Source organism: Spinacia oleracea, chromosome 3 (genome assembly GCF_020520425.1).
Source record: "Spinacia oleracea cultivar Varoflay chromosome 3, BTI_SOV_V1, whole genome shotgun sequence".
Taxonomy (NCBI): Eukaryota; Viridiplantae; Streptophyta; class Magnoliopsida; order Caryophyllales; family Amaranthaceae; genus Spinacia; species Spinacia oleracea.
The window spans coordinates 96,133,724-96,148,666 of record NC_079489.1 but is presented as its reverse complement, the minus strand read 5'-3'; the positions used below and the strand labels follow the sequence as shown (position 1 = coordinate 96,148,666).

The window sequence follows — 14,943 nt, the reverse complement described above, 5'->3', positions numbered from 1 at the left end:
TAGGCTTAAGGCTAGAGTCAATACTCAGATTATGGAATTGTGTCCTTTTTTCACGTCGTTTTTAGGCTGCATTTATAGGAAAAGAGTGTGTGGAAAGATAGATTGTAAGATACGAATCCAAAAAGAATCCGAAGATAAAACGGCCCAAGGCACTTTCAGCGCCCAGGGCTGGGCGCCGAAGATTTTGGCGCCCAGATTCAGGCGTTGAAAATGGGATCTTGGCCGAGTTCTTTGTCAGATTTGGACTCTTAGAACGCGGAGCTTTTGAGATTTATCCGAGTCTTTTAGTGCGTATTAACTCATGACGGAATGCGTCTGGGCCCATTACGAACTCTAGGTTCGTTAGGATTTTAATTAATACGTAACTCTTATTTTCGAATTATACCAAGAATGCAAATTCTATCTCTTTTAGGATTTATGTTGGAGTGCAACACCTAATTCTGACAGGTTTCTATCTTTTTTGACTTTGCCACTTTTAACAAATACCTTTTACGGCTGTTACTATTCTTAGCAGGTTTCTATAAATAACAGCTTTGGCTGAAATGAAAGGGTGATTGAGATCCGTTATTTTTATAGGAGATGCGTTGCCAAGTGGAGATTTATGTTCTCATCATCGAACCTTCCCTTTCGGGAATGGGGACAAAAGTAGGTGTCTACACCCGCATATATGATGCCCGACCCCAAAGAATGCATGAGAGTTAGAATGATATTACCGGAAATGTCGTGGGAGCAAGTCCCGCAAAGAACCGTAATAACGAACGAACTCACCAATAAGAATAGTCGGACATGGCAAAGATGGATGCAAAGATTTCCACATCAAGAAAGCTTGAGCCACAAAAAACTTTCAAAAATCAAGAAAAATTAGTATACATGGGCCAAGTGGCCAACACCCACGGGTTGCCTCCCGAGAAGCGCTCTTTTTACGTCATTAGCTTGACGCCTCTTACATCTAGTAAGTACCCCGACAACGATCGCAATAGTTTGTCATATGCAATGGCAAACATATCCAATAGTAACAAGTAGGCAAGAGTCAAATGAGATGCAAGCACAAAGTAGAATGCAACTCTATGCCTACAAGGGGTAGGGAACCAAAAATAAGAAAAATCAAAATGAAAAACAAAAGAAATACTCCCTTCTTCTTGCTCCTTTGATGAAGGAGAATCATTAGGATCAATAGAGGAAAAAGAATCCTCAAGCATGGGGAGTTGGGACAAAAAGGGAAAAGAAATGGGAAATGAAGGATAAATGTTGAGTTTTATCTTTCAGAATGGGGAATGAGGGAAGGGTGTGGGAACAAAAGATTCGCAAACAACTTCACTCACATCACATAAAGCACAAGAAATCTAAACATAAGATCCTTCATTCAATTCTAAAAGTTTTTGGTTGTCACATTCTCGTTTTTCCTCAATTTGAATCGACTTAAGCACTTCAGGGCAAAATGGAACAAATAGATTTTCATCACCATCATCGATGCATTCGCTGAAAGAGGAACGAGTAGGAACAAACTCTCTAATACTCAACTCCTCAATGTCATGCATAATAGGTGGCAATGTAGCCTCAAACTCTTCTCTTCTCCATGAAACTTCCTTAATAGACTCTTGCATTAGGTTAGAAATTCCCAAAAAGCCTTTTACAACTTGTTGGGACATGACTTCAAATGCACTCAAACAAGAATCTATTCTTTGCTCTTCTTGAATTTCAAGATATTTTATGAAAAGGAACCTCTCCAACAATGATTTTGGAGATTCGAAATTCAAAGAGCTTAGGAAATTATCATGAAGAAAGAGAAGATCATCAAGTGAAATCGACTCATCATTTTGAGAAACAAGAGAATTTGCCATTTTTTTGGTTTTCAAAGAAAAAGAAAATGAAAAATGAACTAGTCTAGAGAACTAGAAAGAAAAATCAAACAATGATGTCATTCCCCGGCAACGGCGCCATTTTGATAGGGTGTTTTTCCGTCGTTGAATAGAACAACACCTCACCAAACAAAATTCATAAAACACCTAACTAACCGGCTATATGGACTATAGCGGCAAGTATAGGGATCGTCCCATAGGAATGGATATGTTTGACTATTTAATCTATGCGTTCACAAGCTAGTTCGAATGGAATTTGAGTTTTTTAACTAATCTAATGGAAGCTAGAAATGCAAACAAATAAAGAAATTCTAGAGGATTCGGGAATCAGCTATGGAAATCGAATCAAAGAAATAACAAGGTCAAGACATTCATGAATATGCAACGACATAGCACATAGGGGAATGAAACCAAATGACGTGCTCCTCTCGGATGGAGCACGCGAAGCAACCTAGCCTATGGAAGAGCTTTCGCCTAATCCTAAACTAGATAAGCTTGCATATAATAGGAACTATCATTCACTTGCACAAATTAGGCTCACAATGTCTTGTCAAACCTAAGCATACATTCCAATCTAATCCAATCAATTAGCATTCCCGACTGCTACTCAATTGGTCAAGGAAATCGTATCACTAAATCACATTTAATCACAACATCTATCATGAATTTTCCCTAAAATTCCCCAAATTCAATGCCAAGGTTTCATCCCTAACCTCTAGACTAAACTACTCAATTAGCATGATTAACATCAACATTAAACTAACATTAATCCTAATCATGAAACTAATTGAATTAATGAAGCTAATTTAATCAACAAAAATCAAAAAATTCAAACCAAAAAAATTGGGAAAATATCAATAAAATTCAAAGCATGAAACTAATTCTAGAATTCAAGCATGAAATCAAAGCATAAACGAAATTAATGAAGCAATTAAAGAATTAAAGAACAAATCAAAAAAGAAATGAAGAATTATACCTTGAATTGAAGAATTAGCATCAAACTTTGAAGAACAAAATGAAGAACAAAACTCAAGAGAAAGAGAAAAGAAATCAGAAATGATGATTGAATTGAATTTAGAATCAAGAATTTGAGGCTAAGAAGCCTTAATCCTAATCTCTAATCTAAACCCTAAACTAATTCTAGAGAGAGAATTCTAAGCTAAGCCTAAGAGAAATGAAAATTACGTAATGAAAGCCTAATGAAAGCCTCATTACAAATGCTGCGATTTCTCGTACTTATAGTCCTCCGCGAAGCCGTGCGACCGCACGAGGGGGGTGTGCGCCCGCACCAGAACAGTGTGACCGCACAGATGTGACATGCGACCGCACAAGAAACTGTAGAGTTCCTGATCCGTTTTTGGCATTTCGTTCGCCCGCGCAGGATGGGTTGTGCGCTCGCACAGCAGTGTGCGCCTGCACGGGAAAGGCTGTGCACTCGCACGGCTGTAGCTCTTGCTGCGCGCTGCTCTTCTGCTTGCTTGAGTGTTGCTGGGGCTGCTTTGCCTTGGCTCTTGCATGCACTTGTGGCTGCTCATGTTGCTGCAGCGTTGTGGGCATCGTATGCAAGCTAGTTACCTCGCCTACCACATTCAATAAAATCGTAGAGCATATTATTAAAATCGTAAATCAAAATATTAATTCGTTTAACATTTTTGCAAATCGTAAAACATATAATTCGTCGACAAGCATAATGACGCAATATTAACACGCTAATACTCATAATGACTCTTACGTGATGAGAATGCGCACAAAAGACATATTTAGAGCAAAAACGACTAAAATATACGCAAGACGAGAGAATGTTACGATAAATGCAAAAATGCAATAAACGAACTAAAAACGATAAAACTAAGCAAAAATAATAATAAAATGCTAATAAAATGAACTAAAATCCTAAGCTAAGAGCGACATAAATGTCGCTCATCACAATATTACAATGTTTTCCTTGGCACCCCCACTGCCACAGGTTTATGATCTTCATGGATGACAGGCATAAAAATATTATATTGTTTCCAAATACATCCAAATAATATATAAAAATATTATATTGCCACATAGGTTGCATCTTACCGCTAACAACTGTAAGACTGAAGATAACTATAACCTCTAGATAATCTTCCATAGCTTTTAGATGCCACTCTTTGTAGATTTCCTCTAATTAATATCCACTCTAAGCCTCATAGCGTAGTTATACTCTATTTGAAGTTCTGAACTGGTTAATACCCCATGAAAAAAACTATATACTTCATAAATTCTGTCTTTTTAGTTCACCTAACATTCTTTTTTAAGAAAACACTTAAGACCCCTTCCTCCATTCTATTATGTTTTCAGACTAAAGCCAATTGCTTTCTATCCCAGATTAAGGAACATAATTAGTCAATAGAGTGATAACTGACAGAGCAATAGAAGTTGCGGCTATAATAACTAACCTCATACGGTTGTTTCCCTGTCACGAGAGAAGTGCAACATTTGACTACCTGATCTCTAAGCATGTAAAAAGTGTAAATAGCACTTCTCCTCTTAAGATTATAAGTTATAGATGTAATTTAGAGGAAAGAAATAGTCATGTTTTAGAGACTTGATTTCAATTATTGTGAGCCAAAACCTTGAAAGAGGGCCACCTTTCCTACTATAATGAAACCCTTTAATGGCCTGCACCTGCATTGGAAACTAATCCTACACTAAATTAGTATTGCTTGGCAGAGGCACGTTTGTCAATATTTGGATTTGTTAGGCTGAGGAATTGTGCAATTGGGAGCAATTTCCACCAAGTTATTAAGTTCCACAACAAGGATTATCTATGGATATTGCTAAAAGTTGAAATACTTTTGGAAATTTCCTTTTCCCTGAATACTTTTCAATAACGGCTGGAAGTTTCTTTAGATGGCCTATGTTCACAAATTATTGAGATGAGTGTTATTTGTGGATACATGCCTATTGGTGAGCAGCAACAAATTAAGGAAACTCCTACTATAACTTGGTAATGGTGTCTGTTTCTTGGATGGCTAGTCTCGTAGTTTTCTAGTGTTTGTGAAAAGTACTATTTGATGTGTAATACCTTTAGTGTCTGAAGTCTAGATACACCTCTCAGCTCTGTATTGCTTTATCTAGTTATTGTAGGGGTCATATCATGAATACAGGTAATTACATAATAGAATGGGGCGAGAACTAGGCAAATATTATAACAACTGAAGGAAACAAAAGAAAAAAAATAGGCGAAACACTAACCTATCAGATACAACCATAATCACCTTCACACCTGAAACAGTCGAGCCCATGCAGATCGTAAATTATCAGGATCATCCTGCAACCATGCAACATGATAACATGAACAAATGAGTGTCACACATTTAGGAGGCAGCCACTACATTCTTCTAAAGTATCTCATGGAGGGGAAGTAAAATGACACCTATTCATCTTCTTGTTATTAAAATTTATAGAGATATTTTTTACTGAGATAAGTGTACTAGAGAGAACACACTATCTAGCTAGTAGCCTTAGGACTAAGTAGTAGAAACATTCAAAGCGTCAACTACTCTACACCAAAAATACTAGCAAGTAGGAGGATTCGATGACAAGTTTCATTTAACTTAAAAGAAAATAACATTGAAAGTAAGCGAATCAAATACTCTTTGTATAAGATGTAATTTGGCGAGCCATGACATCAATTTAACATGACATAAGCCCCATACTACTTTTATAATTATATAAGAAGAATTAGGCTAGCGTTAACATCTAACTAAAATGGCATAACTCCATTAGAGTTTATGTACAAGAACTCGAACAATAAAAAACACTCTCAGTCATCCCTTTCCTCCCCTTGACATATCACATACAATTAGATAATCTGTAATATTAAGAAAATACAACATTTAGAAAAGCAAACACATTTAAAGGTGTAATTTAAAGGTGATCCGATCTCCATTTTTACAGTTTATGTCAATCATAAAATTTATAAACAAGCTAATAAGTTTGCAATGTACGAAGTACTAATCAATTTGAACCATATAAATTAAACTTACTAATATTTAACAAGATAAAAACAAAAGCGTATGTATTGTAAGAAATACCCCTCCATATCATCTATATAATATTGGACAGACAATAGCCTAAAAAAATTACCTCCGTACTACATCACGTGTTGATTTCAGTAAGCAATTTACGCTTCAACAACAAGATTCCTAAAAATAAGAATGAAATTTCCAATATCAAGTTATTAACAAAGAGTAATTAATTCGGAAAAGCAATATTACATATGATCCAAAAAGGATAATAACTAAATCACTATTTTTTCAAACCTAATTATAAAAATAAACACCAATTAAAGTAAAAGTTTCTGACAAATTCTACCAAAATTGACAGAAAACTAAGTAAAACACAAAATACATAGATGTGCAGCGAGTATAGGAAGCAGAAACTGCAAAATCACCCAATTCATAATATCGGTTTCGATTGCAATTAGGACTAACTATACATGATGAAAATGAAAAATCTGATAAATTATTAAATGGTCGTTAAAACTCTATTTCTAGTAGTGTATATATATAAGGCCAGTTTTCAGTTTCTAGAACTAACTATACATGATGAAAATGAAAAACCAGAAAAATTGTCAAAAGCTAATGTTTATTACTGATTAATTAGTAATGATTCAATGAATGTCAAAGATAAACATGTTAACAATAGTCCAATAAGGAGTAGTGGTTTACCTGTTTTTTAGCATCTTCCCAAAGCAAATGAAAATCAACATCCTTTGGACAAGAACTGCATTAGAAGAAAACAGACTTAGACCCTTCCCCACTGCTCCCTATCCCCGAATTTCGGAACCAAAGCATCCCGTGCATAATTATTACTATAAAACACCTGCAATCAAAAATGTTATGCATCAGCTTAGTTCATCCAGATATAACACCAAAGAAAAATCCATTATTCTTGTATGCTTACTATACTATGACATTTAAGTCTTTGGTACAGATAGCTGAATGATCACTTATGGATAGTGACGTGGGCCCCACGTAGGACATCAAGTGTTGTTTGACAGGCTCACCGGACTGGTACTCGTAACTAGGTGTGATTCACCAAAACCCTAGCTATATGCTAGTCAATGAAAATCCGACCATGGACTAGGAGGTCTTTGTTTTCACATAAATACTGTTGCTCTCTTTTGTATAGGGATAGTCAGGCATAGCAATGCCCAAGAATCATTCCAAGTTTTATAATTGTACCATAAGTATATCCATATAAACCCGTAATTTCGTCAACTAGTTATTCAAGTCTGCAATTAGAAAACCATAACATGTTATTTACAAACACGTTATTAGCTTAACAAGTAGGGATACAAACAAGCTTATTAGACACTTTGTCCTACGTTGTCGTAGATCATTCAGTCCTGCAAAACAGATTACAAGTTAATTCATGCCATAGACAACATTAATTCCTTATTTCAAAACGACCTTTTCCAACTTTGTGAAAGCTACTGCAATGTTTTTAACTCGTGCAAGTCACTCTAGGGATTATTACAACAGTCCTAGATTAATGATAACGCGTAAAGAACGAATAAAAAATAATACGATAACAAGAACCAACAATTTCAATCAAACATATGGAATAATTCTGAGGATCACCAGGAGGAGAAATTCAGGAAACAGTGTAGCTAAAAGGAATCTAAACAAACAAACCTGAATAACATGAGAGACACATTAATCACTCTAATAATAGAACCGAGTGGAGATAATTAAACTTGACAATATGAACTTATTAGGATCAATTCTAGTAAAAATTAACCTTCTGACTTAACTCGAAGGTATTGAGCATCCTACTACACACAAACTTAAAACTAGTCTCCTCCACCAACAAAACTAGATCGGAGAATCTGTTATCTATATGAATATGGAATTATTTTAGACACAAGCCCAGATTGAACAACAAACAAAAAATCTTCAAATTTATGTTCTCATTGACAAATCTAGTAATGGAGTATGTCAATTACTATCAAAAATCTTCTGTGGAGTATGTCAATTACTATAAAAACCCAACAATTCATTACAAAACCAATATACTCATAAAAATACAATTAAAAAACCCAATTATTTTCTAAATCAGTCATTACCAATCAGTGGGGGTACCCAATTCAGAAGAAAGGCAGTGATTCTCATCAAAAGCACGACCCATCTAGGCGATATTAAATAGATTTATCCCTCTTAAGCACATAAACAATATAAGCATTGGTTAGTCATGGAAGAGCCTTCACCTTCTCTGATTCTTCCATAAATTCAATTTTAGGGTATGGGTTTTCTTTTTAGGGAATGGTTTTTCTTTCCCCTCTTTTAGAATATTGAGCAAGAGTGGCAATGGGTGGTGCCGGTGCTAGTGCCGCATCGATGTGGAACGTCGCCCTTCGTAGCCGTAGTCTCCACCCATTGCCACTCTGAAATTCTTAGTTTTGAGAAGATTACTTTGGAAGCATATGCAAATTCAGAGTATATAGTTTCAGAACTCTGGCTACATCCATCGCCTTAGTGGAATTAGAGAAGAAAGAAAACCAAAATATTTTAGGGGTTTTAGTATTTTACATCTGACCTAGGTTTTGGAGAAATGCAACTGGAACTTCTTGGAATATTAACGACGAAAAAAAAATAGAGAAATATTCGTCTAAGACTTTTCATTTAAATTATCAAAATTATCAAAATGAATACTCCGGAAACGATGATATTGCCGGAAACGGAAATATGGATCGTAACGGAAATATAAATATTATCCAAGTCGTAGATGTTGCCGGAAACGGAAACATGGTACGTATCGGAAAATATTATTGGAAATAGAAATATTGCCGGAACCGGAAATATTGCCGGAAACGGAAATATTGCCGGAATCGGAAATATTGTCGGAATCGGAAATAAATTTCGGAATCGGAAATATTAAATATTTGTTCGAATCGGATATAAATTCCGGAATTTGAAATATTAAATATTGTTCGATTCGGAAATAAATTCCGGAATCGGAAAACGAATCGGAAGCGCAACGTACGAAATAAACATCGGACGAGCTTGCCAGACGCAAGGCCCAGCACGAAGCCAGGACCGCGCCTAACGAAGCCCGCGCAGCGAGCAAGCAAGGGCAGCGAGCCCAGTCGAGCACGGAGCAAGGCGCCAGGCCCAGCCGAGCAAAGCAAGGCAGGCCAGCAGCAGCGCCCAACGATGGGTCGCGTGCTGCCAGCACTGCTTGGGCCAAGCCGTGCACAGCGCGCCCCTCGTGGGCTGCGTGTGTGTGTGTTCGTGCAACGCTACGAATCCTTAGTCGCTTAGGATTGTTCGATTAATTGTTTTCCTAATTCCATAAGAGTTAGTTGTTCGATTAAACAATAAATTCTAATGGATTAATTTAGCTAGAATTCTAATCGAATTAGTAAATTGAATCCTAGTGGAAATCTAAGTCCGATATTTCCTCCCTATAAATAGGTGATACATTATCACAATTTGTAATACCCCGAATTTTAAAAACAAAAAAAAACATGATTATTTATGCTAAATTACTTTTGTTTTAGCTTTTTAAATCCTAATTTCAAATTTCATGCAATTATTGAAGTTTTAGTGCGATTGAATTTTTAATATCGTTACACGCTTTATTTTTAAGATTTTATAATTTAATTTTTACGAGCTTAAAACTACCTTTTAAATCTTATTTATTTCGAATCTTTAATAATTTCGGAACATTCTTAATTTATTCGAAAACTAAATTTATTTTATATTGTCGATATGTTAAGGAATTATTTCAAAATTAAGGATTTCTATTTTCTTTACCAACTCCTAAAAATAGCAACTAAAATTCTGAAATTTACCTATTCTAAGATTATAAAAATATACTCATTCTCACTCAAAGCCAAATGCATATTGTTCTTCTCCTCTTCTCTCACGTGTTAACCAAATCAATGAGCAGACAAAATTTTCTTACTTTCTTGACTACTCTTTCTCCCTAAATCAGTCCAAGTCAATTTTCTTGGTCTCCAAGTACCACAACTTCTTCCTCACTCTACTACCATGGTGAGCTCATTGATGATGTCAATGACATCCCCATGACCCTATAAATAGAACAGAAATCTGCTCCCTGTTACCCAACAATTCAGTCATTAATTCAACTAAACTCTCAAATTCTCCAGCTCATTCTATGTTTCAAGCAACAACCACCAACGCCACCTTGTGGCCACCGCAAACACACCCGCATCCCCTGCTTCCCCTCCCCTGTGGGTACTCCCTCTCCTTTTCCCTTGCTGATTCCGCCACCACAAAACCAACCACCATCATCACCCAATCTTCACCCCAATACCCGACGATTCCCCGCCCAAAACCAACCAGAAAACCACCCCTCCGTCGCGTCACACCCCTGTCTGCGCGACCACCCTTCCCCCTTCCTTGTTGTTTCGCCGCCGTGAACCACACCACCACCACCGCCTCTCCGGCGCGTCCCTGCTTCGCCGCCCAGCCAGCCACCCTTGTCTCCCTTCTTCCTCCCCTGCTCCTCCTTCGTGCCCTGCCTCTCCCCTGCTCTCGTGCCTCCCCTGCCACGTGTTTCCCTTTCCAGTAAAAGAAAACCAGTTCCATTTAGGAACTTTGTTTCTTTTATTTCTCAAGCCAAGCCCAAATCACTTAGCCCAATTTTCCCAATGTAAGTTTTGACACCTTGGTCCATTTACTAAATCTTAATGTTTTATGAAATAAAATGGTTACTTAAAATAATATTGATTTTATGAAATCTGATTTAAATAATTTTTTTGTTAATTTATGAAATTCAAGTAATATATTTCCTGAAAACCGATTTATGAAATTATATTTTTATTAAATTCGTTATTTATAAATTCACTACTTATAAAATTTATTATTTATAAAATGTCGATTTTAATTTATTTATCGGTTTAGTACTAATTCAATAATTTAATATTTTGAAAGAATCGAACTCGGAACTCAGGACGAACGATCCATCGAAAAGGAAGTATAAACTACGGTTGAGGTAACATCTATTGCTAACACCCACAATCCCTTTATGAAATGTGTTTTATGAGATTATGAAATGTGTTTATAATGATATGTTTTTATTGGATAGTGGGATATGAAATGTATTTATAAAGTTTGTTTTATGCATGATGATATTCAAATATGTTTATGAATGATTTTATAAGAATGATGTTTATGAGTTACGAATAAGATACGAAACATGATAAATAAAAGTGTAACCGGTTCTGGCAGTTAGTGGGGTTACTATTTCTAGGTCGTGCACGTACCGCCGTACCGCGGGACACCCAACAAGGGAGAGTTCTCCTTGAGGGTTACCACAAGCTAAAAAAGAAACTAATTAGGTACGGGCGTATGTCCAACAAGGGAGAGTGCTCCTTGAGGACTATCGCAAGGTGGGAGACGTCCCGCAAGGCTAACATGTCAGTTACCAAGTGAAATGAAGGTTTTATGAAAGATAATGGGAACTACTAAAGTTTCAAGTTATAAATGATGTTTTATTATTATGCTTTTGTGAAAGTGATTTACTATATTCTATTCTCCCTGTTTGCAAATTAAGTAAAATGAATTGAAATGAATTTACGTTGTTAGGGTAGTATGTTACTAGGCCTCGGCTCACGATGTTGCTTTTGTTTTAGGTATGAAGAAGATCATGGGATTTCTTAGAGTGATGATGCAACCATCAAATTCACGATCGATGTTTAATAAAGATAATCATGTATCACTAGTAATAATGGATGAACTAATTAAACTCCAAGTCAAATTTCAATTATTGAGTTGGATTTTAATATTTATGTTTAATCAATGTTAGGAATATTTATTAAAGTTCATTTAGATTTTGATGTAAATATTAAAGAATTAATCGAAGTGAAGTATAATTACTGTTACTCAACAGTAGTCAGTAAATGTAAAAAGGTTATGTCGCCTTGTATTTCCCACGAGGGAGATACGGCATGTGACGCTCCGACTAAATTAGGGTTTCCGCTGCTAATTAAAGATAATTAACCTAATTAATGGTGTTTAGAAGTTGGGGCGTTACAGTTTGGTATTCAGAGCCAAGGTTCTGGATCATAAGTGCTAAACCTTACGGGTTTTACACGTAATAGAATTCAATGGGCTTTAAGCGAGGAATTTTAAGGAATAAAGTTAAAAAGAATATGTTAAAATCATGCTAAGTTAAAATGAAACGAGTATGAGTGATAGGAACGGGGAACGTAACGGGAATGTTTTCTTTATTATGATTTGCAGAATTTCTTAGTCTAATTTCAAGATGAAAAGATTATCTGAAGCATTGTATCCTTGCGATGATGCGATCAGATCGGCGATGACTTCAAGCGGAAATATTCCTATTGACGGCACTAGAAATGATAACGATGTTAACAATGTTAATGGTAATCACAAATCTGCACTAAAGCTGGAAGAAATGAAAGAAAGAAATGAAGAATTGTGCAAGGATCCCATTTTCGGTGACACCCCAGGAGAAACGAGTGATAATCGAATGGACTTAATGAGATTGATAATGTCGGAACTTCTGCAAGGAAATCGTCAGAAGCCAAGGTCAGAGCAAGAAGAATGCTCCAACATGCTCAAGAAGTTCGCTTCTCATAAACCCCCTACTTATGATGGCAAGCCAGACCCTACTGAATTTGAGGAATGGATTAGCGATATGGAGAAGTTATTTGATGTAACTCAATGCCCCGAGAAATGGAAGGTCAACTACGCCGTATTTTACTTGAAAGGACAAGCCAACCTGTGGTGGAAAAGTGTTAAAGGAATCCAAAATGAGCCTGGTTTTGGTTGGGAAAAGCTGACGGAAGGTATGCGGGAACAATTTTATCCCTATTCTCTGCAACTACAAATGGAATCGGAATTTATCAAACTAAGTCAAGGAAAGATGAATGTTCTAGAATATGCAGTGAAATTCAATGATCTTGCTCGATTTGCCCCTGAACTGGTGACTACTGATAGGCAAAGGATGAATCGATTTGAAGGAGGATTAAACATTGAGATCCGTGATCGTCTTTCGAGTTCTAGAATTTCCACTTTCCAAGAGTTGTACGATCGAGCAATTAACGTCGAAAGAATTATCAAGCTTCGAGAAGAAACATATGGAAAACGAAAAGGAAACTTCGAAGAAAATAAACCGAACAATAAGAAACAAAATGTTAGCTATCAAGGAGGGAACAACGGAAACCAATACTTTAACAAGAATCCTGGATGCGTCAAGTGTGGAAGATGGAACCATACTGAGAAAGAATGTCGAATTGGTACGCGGGATTGCTTCAAATGTTGTAGCAAAGATCACCAAATCAGAGATTGTCCGCAAATACATCGAGAGCAAGGTGATAGGAGAAACGACGTGAACAAAGGAAATGGTGGCACTACAAATTTCAATCGTAATCCCCCACGTGGACCAACTTCGAATGGAAGAGTGTTTTTAATGCAGGGAAAAGACGGTGATGCAAATGACAACGACGACTTCGCTAGTATGGAGTGAAGAATGAAGCAAAAAGACCTTTTGAAAACGTGTGATCGAACATCTAGAGGAAATAGTTTAGAATAAATGATGGAAATTTTGAAAGTAATATGCGCTAATCAAGTATCAAACTAAGATGTATTACCATCATTAGTTATATGAATGTTATGTTTATGTTAAATGTGAAATTTTCAAATAAAGAATTATGTATTTATGATATGTTTTATGGATTATGTTTATGCTGACATGATTGTATTGATAATAACTAATCGTTATACATGGAAGCCGTCTTCGATGGAAGTTCTCCTGAGCTCAAAGTACGAGATTGTTATAATAAATGATTTTTACAAATTATTTGACTATTATAATTGATTTATTTTCATTATATATATATATATCTTCAGGATTATAATTTTGTATTAAAAATTACTATTTTGGTGGAAAGTATTTTCAAACGGGATCTCACAAAGTAAAATGGGAGCTTAGTCTATGCTAACAAGTTTTCCCCTTTTTATGTTCTTTGCTCCTCGATCCTATTTTATGAAGTAAAGTGGAGATAAGAAAGATGATGGTGGAATTTAATTGACTTTAATGACGATTAAGGATCAACATATAATTTTGCCCCTTTTGTATTCTTTACTCTTCGATTCTAGGTCTCGAGTTGAAGCGGAGTCATAAAAGAAGATGGCGAAATAAAGGCTAGATGTTGTCGGAATTAAAACGAAATTGTGAGATCTTGGTTTTAAAAATAAAACATCATACTTTTACTCGAATATTTTCGATTTTCAACAATCATTTTATTCGTTTAAATTTTCAAGTTTCGAGGACGAAACTTTTTCTAAGGGGGTAAGAATGTAATACCCCGAATTTTAAAAACAAAAAAAACTTGATTAATTATGCTAAATTACTTTTGTTTTAGCTTTTTAAATCCTAATTTCAAATTTCATTCAATTATTGAAGTTTTAGTGCGATTGAATTTTTAATATCGTTACACGCTTTATTTTTAAGATTTTATAATTTAATTTTTACGAGCATAAAACTACCTTTTAAATCTTATTTATTTCGAATCTTTAATAATTTCGGAACATTCTTAATTTATTTGAAAACTAAATTTATTTTATGTTGTCGATATTTTAAGGAATTATTTCAAAATTAAGGATTTCTATTTTCTTTACCAACTCCTAAAAATAGCAACTAAAATTATGAAATTTACCTATTCCAAGATTATAAAAATATACTCATTCTCACTCAAAGCCAAAATGCATATTGTTCTTCTGCTCTTCTCTCACGTGTTAACCAAATCAATGAGCAGACAAAATTTTCTTACTTTCTTGACTACTCTTTCTCCCTAAATCAGTCCAAGTCAATTTTCTTGGTCTCCAAGTACCACAACTTCTTCCTCACTCTACTACCATGGTGAGCTCATGGATGATGTCAATGGCATCCCCATGACCCTATAAATAGAACAGAAATCTGCTCCCCGTTACCCAACAATTCCTAAAGAGTAACAACCACCAACGCCACCTTGTGGCCACCGCAAACACCCCCGCATCCCCTGCTTCCCCTCACCTGTTCGTACTCCCTCGCCCTTTCCCTTGCTGATTCC

General features: G+C 35.8%; 1 long non-coding RNA gene across 6 annotated transcripts; it reads right to left on the bottom strand.

Moving 5' to 3' along the window:
* Positions 1-2,894: 2,894 nt before the first annotated feature.
* LOC110798561 (uncharacterized) lies at positions 2,895-8,467 on the bottom strand. 6 transcript variants are annotated; one of them, XR_002536112.2, is made up of 6 exons: positions 7,966-8,467; positions 6,801-7,245; positions 6,566-6,719; positions 5,982-6,040; positions 5,088-5,163; positions 2,895-3,439 (listed from the first exon to the last, which is right to left on the bottom strand). It is a non-coding gene; the product is annotated as an uncharacterized lncRNA (long non-coding RNA). The 6 variants fall into 6 exon arrangements; XR_002536116.2 differs by having other exon boundaries at positions 6,801-7,131; XR_008930757.1 differs by having other exon boundaries at positions 8,107-8,467.
* Positions 8,468-14,943: the final 6,476 nt, after the last annotated feature.